The sequence below is a fragment of the Grammomys surdaster genome, unplaced genomic scaffold, assembly GCF_004785775.1.
Source record: "Grammomys surdaster isolate TR1022 unplaced genomic scaffold, NIH_TR_1.0 958, whole genome shotgun sequence".
Taxonomy (NCBI): domain Eukaryota; kingdom Metazoa; phylum Chordata; class Mammalia; order Rodentia; family Muridae; genus Grammomys; species Grammomys surdaster.
In genome coordinates, this window is record NW_021605377.1 from 2565709 (window position 1) to 2574291 (window position 8583).

Below are 8583 nucleotides of genomic sequence, written 5' to 3' on the forward strand. Positions count from 1 at the left end.
TATTCACCCGATACCAACACATTTTTCACCTGCTCAGCAACTGAGTGCTATGTGGAATGCATAGTACAAAAATGTGTATGCCTCTCTCCCTCTTCTTCTATCCCCCTTCTCTTTGTGTGTCTCTGTGTGCATATCTGTGCTATATCTCCCCCTCTGTGCATGTGTGCTTGTGTGTGTGTGTGTGTGTGTGTGTGGGAGACTGCTTTGATGATTACTGAGTGTACATAAGTCACCTGATACAGTCCTCAGCACTCGGCATCATCTCAGCTCGAAACATACCGTACCAAAGCGTGTGACTGTGCCAAGCTATTAACAAAGAGTCATTAAGTAAGGATCCCAGTGAAATGAGTATTTACTCCCAGAAATGTAGAGTTCCTGGACTAAGGGGAAAAGGATGGTCAGGAATCTTCTGACCATTCTAGATTTTCAGTGGTATTCTCAGTACAGGAATGACTACCCTGAGACAGCCCAGGTCTGTTGGGATTAATACTACAGGGTGAGATTCTGGAGATAACGGAATCTAGGGAATTAGAGTTTGGGTGTCTGGGTCATTCATTCATCACTGGGATGGAAAAAATATTAATTGTATGGATGAATAAAGACATTGGAGCTACTTATGAACAATTGAAGAAGTCCACAGAGCAGACATTTGCAGTGGCTATCTCTCTTGGTGCTTCTTTATGAGGAGGAGTGGGATGCTGTGGAATAAGGGACACTTCTCTCAGTTTGATTAGTGAGCAGACACTCTCAGAGTATGCCTTCTGATAACTACAATGGTTCCCGTCCCCTTCTTTTGGTACCCATCCTGGGGAGCTCTGACAAAGGCTGGAGATTTTATCTTTATTAGAGACATTAGCCACCAAGGGAGCTTGTTCAGGGTTTCACGTGGCTCACTGCTGAGCTGGAGGCCAGCAAAACCACTGGGCTCCACAGGACTTAATTAGAGACAAGATTTCAAGCTTTGTTTGTGTCCCCAGGATTTGGCATGATAGCACAGCTGGGACTGGGGCATCTTGGCTTCCCCTGTTTAGGTAATTGGTACATCAGGGGGAGGCGATAGTTATTGGACCAATGACATGCTTTCTCTGATGAAAGTTTTGAAGATCTTGAATACATTTCACTGATCATAAATGAGCCATTAGCTACAATCCAGCTAAGGACAGCACTTGGAACCTCTCTTGCCTAAATTCTTCTTTAAGACTTTGGTAGGATAGTCTTGGTATGATGGTACATAACTATAAGCCAAGCACTCATAGGGGTATTGCCAAGAAATTGAGGTCAGCCCAAGATACATAGAGAGTTCAAGACTAGCCTGGGAAACAGAATGAGAACCTCTTTCCACCAAATCAAACCAAACCCAACAAAATTTAGGAAGGATAAGACTTAAGACTTGATACCTGATATACCCAGTCTCACATTTGAAGAAGAAGGTGAACTCTCTTATGCTATCACCTTACTTTCTTTGTACACATTAGAGTGCTGTCAGCTTGAACAGAAAGCATGACACAAGAATCCATCATGTCAATAAGGTCCCCATCTCACAATCCCCCTACTTCTGTCTTCCAATTTCTGGGATTATAAGTCTGAGGCATGACACTTGGTTAATATATATATAATATGTAATATGTAATATGTAATATGTAATATATAATATATAATATATAATATATAATATACAATATATATTATATATTGTATATTATATATTATATATTATATTTATGTAATATTCCCTTGTCAAGATGACCTACTTCAGCCTTAACCACTTTGCTCTGCTTTACTTTCAGCATAATATTTTTAAACAATTGAAATACTACATACATTTGTTCATTATCTCTCCCCAGATAGAATAGAAATTTCAGGAAAAGGAGGGAATGTAGGTCCTTTGTTTAGTGCTGTCTCCCTAGTACCTAGAATACTGTCAACATAGTAACTGTGGTAGTTTGTCAGTCCCTGCTTGAGTTATGAAGAGGATGTGGCCATGCAACAGACCACAGCTAACCTCTTTTGGAAGAACCAACCCTTAGGGCATGAAGACTTTGTGGCCCCATGATACAGATGAACCGTCTTCTTTTCTGCTCCCTGGTACATGGATAACTTCAGCTGAAAATATTTTGCAGACTAGGATCCCATGAAAATAAATAGGCTTCATTGATCATATAGTTCAATTTGTAAACCAGATTAGCTTGCTATGATAATGGAACCCAAGATGAGTTAGAAAGGAGGATGAAGAAATGAGAAGCTAGAACACAAGGTTGCTTAGGGGGATTGTAGTTTGTAAGATGCATGCAGCTAATAATAGAAAGCAAAAGGAAATGTAGAGCAGGCAACGCCAGGACTTTTAGGTTATTTCCTTTCAGATGTCCTAATATGTCTTCGTGAAATAGCTGTGTGCTCACAGGAGACAGATAGCCTGGGTCCCATCCTTTATTGTAATTTCTTGATTGAGTGACATTGGATGAGTTAGTCAACTTCCCTCTAAATGAACTCACATTAGTCATTAAACTGAACTCACATTGTTGTTTTGCGTTGGCTTGCTCAATCACACATGTCTAGAATGGCAAAAATGGCCTTGATGTACTGGGGACCACAAATGAGGGCTATATGTATTACTGTAGATAATGTGAAACTTTCTCTTTTCTCTTCTCTTCTCTTCTCTTCTCTTCTCTTCTCTTCTCTTCTCTTCTCTTTTCTTCTCTTCTCTTTGCATCTCTTCTTTCCCTTTTCCTTTCCCTTTCCCCTTCCCCTTTCCCTCCCCTCCCCTCCCCTCCCCTCTCCTCTCCTCTCCTCTCCTCTCCTCTCCTCTCCTCTCCTCTCCTCTCTTCTTCTCTTCTTTTATTTTTTAAGACAGAATCTTAATCCGTAGCCCTCACTGTCCTCAAACTTTCATAAATCCTCATGCCTCAGTTTCCCAGGTGTTGAGATTACAGTTGTACACCACGATGCTTAATCAACTCTTTTAAATAATAAAAGGAACTACTTTAATTACATCTCATTACAAAAATTCAGACACTACACTATTTCAAGCTAATTTAGGGACTCAATGGCAGTGTTATTGATCAAGGCCAGAGGCCAGTTTGCACTTTCTCTCAAGATTTAGGACAACTGTGGTAGTTTGAAGGATAGCTTTTTATGACAGAGAGGGCAGAGAGTGGAAGAAGGCTTCTTCTCATATTCCTCTTTAAAACACACACACACACACACACACACACACACACACACACACACACAAACCAGAAAGATATCCCACAAAACATCTCTATTCATTAACACTGGCTTAGGCTTAGCCACAAGAAATCATGGTAAATATTAATTAATTAATTAATTAATTAATTAATTAATTACATGGCATTTCAAGAGCCCATCATGAAGGCAAAGACCATCTCTAGGAAGGAGGTGAGAGAACTGGCTGATGGCTAGATAACTATAATATACTTACCTTAGAATCAGGTGGCTTAGGATATGTGTTGTTGGTGTGGATGCTTTTTTGTTTATCTGTAATGTATAGGCTTGGCTAATAGAGAGCAGAAAAACACACTTTCCTGTCCTTGAAGAGTTTCTTTTGATCCTGATTGCTGAGGAAGAGGTATCACTACACACATAAACACAAACTGATTTACATCTTCTAACATCTCATGGAGGAGATAGCATTTATCTCATCACATTGAAGTGCATAGGAAGTTATCAATGGCCCTTTAGAAAATGGCCCATATAGGAAAGAAAACCACATTGTCCTTACTTTTGCAAGTACTGTATCATCTACCTGTCCTACCCAGGAGAGACAGTCTTCTTGGAGGCAGTAAAATGGCCAAGTTACTGCCTCCAATGCCTCACACAACACAGTCACGTATGAATGAGCTTTTGATGACCTGAAATGTCTTTCAGTTTTTGTTATTATTTTCTCATTGACTTGATATCACTTTTTTTTTTTAATAAGAAAGTGTGCTTAGGTACGATCCATAGCTTCTTAATACAACCTCCCCTGCTCCCATGTTTGATTTTTTTTTTCTCTCCAACTCTTGCACTTTGTTTGTAGCTCCAATGCCTGGAGAAAGCCAGGACAATTTTTTGGATGTCAATCATTCTGAAAGGCAACTTTCTTGCATGACTTGGTAAGATCTGAAAGGAAGATAGCCACAACGGAGGAGAGGCAGTGGCAAGGCGTCCCTAGGCAGCTGGGAGTCTTGAGCATCCACATGTAATTGCACTCTTTTATTCACCGCAGCCTGCCTGCTGTGTTCATCAGACTGCCCAGTGGCACAGAAGGTAATCAGGGCCGAGACCATTTCAGAAACTCAGACACGCGCGACCAAAGTTAAAAATATGTTAAAAATTACTGGGATGTGATTTGCTCTTAGAGAACTCAATTTCTGGATAAGAACAAGAGGACTCCGTGCAAAACTGGGCCAGCAGAAATTATCATCACCGAAGAAAATGCTGGGAGAGCTGCGAACAGTTAATAACTCTGGTGTCCAACTGCCCATAGTAAGTGCTTGCTTAATGCGTAGACAAGACAGGGAGATTCGGAAGAGCAGGCAACTCAAAGCATTTCCATTTTATTTAAGGAACTCTTTGATCTGTTTCAAAATTTAAGATTCTGCTTTTGACTTCGCTAGATAAAGTTGGAGCTGGAATGAATTATTCATATGAAATATTGCCTCAATAACACTGCATCAAATAAACATAATGAAAAGCTGCCCATGTTATATAAAGGAAGCTAAGTCACAACTCTTTTGAATTGCAAAGTTAGGCATTGGGGTGGGTGGGTGGGGGCTAGCCTGTTCTCCAACATTCTTCTATGGACAAATCCACTTAGGAGGATACAACACTTAGATCCCTTTTATTTCTGGCTAGACAGGGGTTTGTGGTTTATGAGTTTAAATGACAGTTGTAACCATAACTGTGGTGCTATTAAATCCCGTAGTCCGTGTCCTCATTCCATCCAAGTCATTGGAGGCCAGAGAGTATTTTCCATGACATTGTATCCAATACCATATGATAAGTTCCTCTGCTCCCCAGAGAACTGTATGTATTATGATATTTTCAATGATTCCTATAGCACATTCATATGCGTGCCACAGAGAGACCATTACAAGGGAAATAACATCTTTACTTATCAGAAATGTGTGTGTGTGCACACGTGTGCGTGTGCAATTTAACACTGCTGTGGTTAATAGATTAAGAGAGAGAGAGAGAGACAAGGATAAACTAGACCTAAATAAGCAGTATATGTCAGGGGAATCCAGCTTGGCTGAAATTCAATAGATAACCCTTGAATTCTCGCTGACAATTCAACTTTAAGCAACTGTGGTTCAATAAAGGTAAAGGAAAGAGCTGAGTCAGCTCTGGAGAAGACAGGAAGTCAGAGTCTGTTTGTGTTCTCTGTCCTTGGAACACACGAGGTCCTACAGGAGCAGGCCCATCTCCATGAAGTGGATGTTCAATGATGGTTCTTAAGCACTATCTGGGGGTCACCAAAGGACGTTTTCGAAATTGGATTCTTAGATCCCACTCTACACCTAGATTGGTCTCTGGCACACACCCACAGTGAAGGGAGGGAGTGTAAACTCCAGCTATGAAGGTCTCTAGGAGGCAGCCTTGGGTAGAGTCACCATTGTGCACTGCATGTTTGTCTCTCCTCTTAAAATTCACCATATCCATGCGCTGATCCGAAATGTAATGATCCTGGGAAATGGGGCCTTTCCGGGTAATTAGGTTTAGCTCAGGCCTAGAAGATAGGTCTTCCTTGGAATAGTGCCTTTATATAATGGAGACAATAATGTTTCCTCTTTCTGATCATAAGCACCAAGGAAATGTACATGAATGGACAAAGGAACATATGTGGTACCTATAATCATAACATAACATTGGCCTCCAGACTCTGTCAATATCCCAAGCACCTATTATACATCTTAAAGCCTCCACCCTAACATTCTGGCTTCTCACCTCCCCAGGCTGCTTCCAGATATCCATTTATTCCTTTTATAAAGGAAAAACCCTCCCCCACCCTGGATATTGTCACTATCCCCCCTCCTTCTCACTCTCCCATACTCTTTTACTTTCTCTCGCTAAGGCTATATAGCTCTGCTCTATTCTCTATTTCTGTGTAAAAGTCAGGAAATGAACTCTCACCAACTTTGGCCTTGGATTCCATAGTCCTCAGAACGGTGAGAAATGAATGTCTCCTTATTAGGACACCTGGTCAAAAGAATGTTGTCATGGTGGCTTGAGCTGACTAGGATATTGGTACACTGGTCTACCTCAGTTTCTGCATCTATGCAAATGGTAATAGCTGTGCCTGTCTCTTGTGGTGGTTGTGACGATACACTTGGGAGCTGCACAGTGAGCTCACGCTTGTATGATGGCTGCACAGAACATTGGAGAGGAGTGTGATGGGGTGGGATCTAGGCTTTATGTGTCCAGAGCCTATGCTTTTCATGTTTGGGTAGAGGTGTACACAAGAACAGTGACACATGCTTGTTCCATCATAGAAACTTGCTCTGAGAATGAGTGAGGATATACATGTAGTTCAAATTATATTTACATGCATTTGTGACTCTCCTTTTTCCACAGGGTCATTGGCCACTGGCTCGTGGGGATGAAGGGAACAGAGTTGACAAAAAAGGTTTTAGACAGCCTGTGAGTGTCAACAGTAATAATGACATACTGGGACCAGCTTTGGGAAGACAGATCAATTTTACTTGGGGGTGAATCAAGGGTTAAGAGGGTAGGAATATTCAGGTGAGCAAAGGTCGTTGGTTAAGGTAACTGAGGTACCTCCTTAGTGTGGGGAGGTATTTCAGCAATCCCCAGTGCTGGCTGACCAGGTTCTTATTGGGAGAAAGGAAGCAGAACCTGTAATCTAACCAAGGTTACATGCTATTCTTCAGGTAGAGGTGTGTGTGTGTTGGGGGGCGTGGATTGAACTCCCCAGACAACGTCAGAGAAACAGAAGCCCTACTGATAAAGGGAGTCCACCATTTTGTGTCAAGCTCACAATGGTAGACTTCGACCTTAATTAGCAGAGAAACACGCATTAAATAAATACATGAATAAAAACAGAGGCTACAGTTCTTACAGCCAACTTTCCAGTACAGCTTTGACCATGGATATAGGCTGTCTATTTTTGTCAGTATGACATGGTAAAGTTAAACCAATCAGCTTCAAAAGCCTAGCTTACCTTCAAAAGAATGCTATTGTATAATGAACACCCAAGGAAAGGTTAAGCCAGGCTTGGTGGCACACAACTGTAATCATAGTCTCCAGTGGGCTGAGTCAGAAGGTTCAAGAGTGCCAGGCTAGTGAGTGTGGAGCTACTCAGGAAGACCACGCCCCTAGAAGAAGAGGTCAGAATATTCCCTCCTCTGTGCTGCATAGCACTGTAGACTCTGCAGTCACAAATAAATCTGTAAGTTATTCCTTTTTCTATGTCTAGTGATAGGGATGGAACCCAGGGTCTAGTATATGCCAGGCATGTACCTTACCATTGAGCCATATCCAAGTGGCTGGATTTCTTATCACACCTGATTTGGAGTCTTCTAACTCTTAAACTATGTTCTCATACATATGTCAAACTTTTTAAAAAATTCAACTTGGTTTCACGTGATTTTTTGATATATTAGCTAAGTAAATGTGACATGGTGTTAACTTATGTTGCGTGCCTATCATATATAAATATAGCAATAAATATAGGATAGCAATAATGATAGCTTCTATAGGAATCAGTATGTTTGACGTTTTAAGTTTGTGTTCCTGCCTCCCGGAAGGTACCTGCGGCTTACTGATGCCAGCACCATGTGAAATGCTCTTTAAGAGCTAAAAACAAACCCTTGTAGGGCACTTGATATAATGCAGGCATAGTTTTGAGTGTTTTGCATATAAGATTGTCAACACTCCTAGAAGCTGTCCTTGTCTTTGCCATTTTACAGTTGAGACACTCAAGAACTAGAAGATTACATAATCTGCCCAATGCCACAAGTTGGAACTGTGGCTTGAATCTGGGCATTCTGTCTCTGGGACCATCTCTGAAACACAATTCTAAACCCTATCTATGGTGTGAACTGCCTTCAACAATACTTTTATTAATTATTTAAGAATTTCATATAATATATTATAAGCATATTTATTTCCTCCCAGTCTCCTCCCATAACCACCCTTTCCACATTCTCATCTCTTCTGACCAACCTTTGAAGTTACTTTTTTTGTATTCTTTTTTCCCTACTGAGACCAGTTTGTGTTGTCAGCTAGTCTTGGGAGTGCGGCTTACACTGGCATGTGGTCAACCCACCAGGAGCCACAATCCTAGAGAGAAATGAGTCTCCCTTGCCGGCTTCCAAACAGCACTATCTCTTTAGCTAGTGGCAGTGTTTTATGTATACCCTTCTTCCCTGTGGTGGTTTGAATGAAAATGGTCTCCATAGACTCATGGAGAGTGGCACTATTAGAAGACAAGGCCTTGTTGGAGTGGGTGTGGCCTCACTGGAGGAAATGTGAAATGTGTCACTGGGGGTGGGCATTGAGGTTTCAGAAGCTCAACCTAAGCCCAGTCTCTCTCTCTCTCTCTCTCTCTCTCTCTCTCTCTCT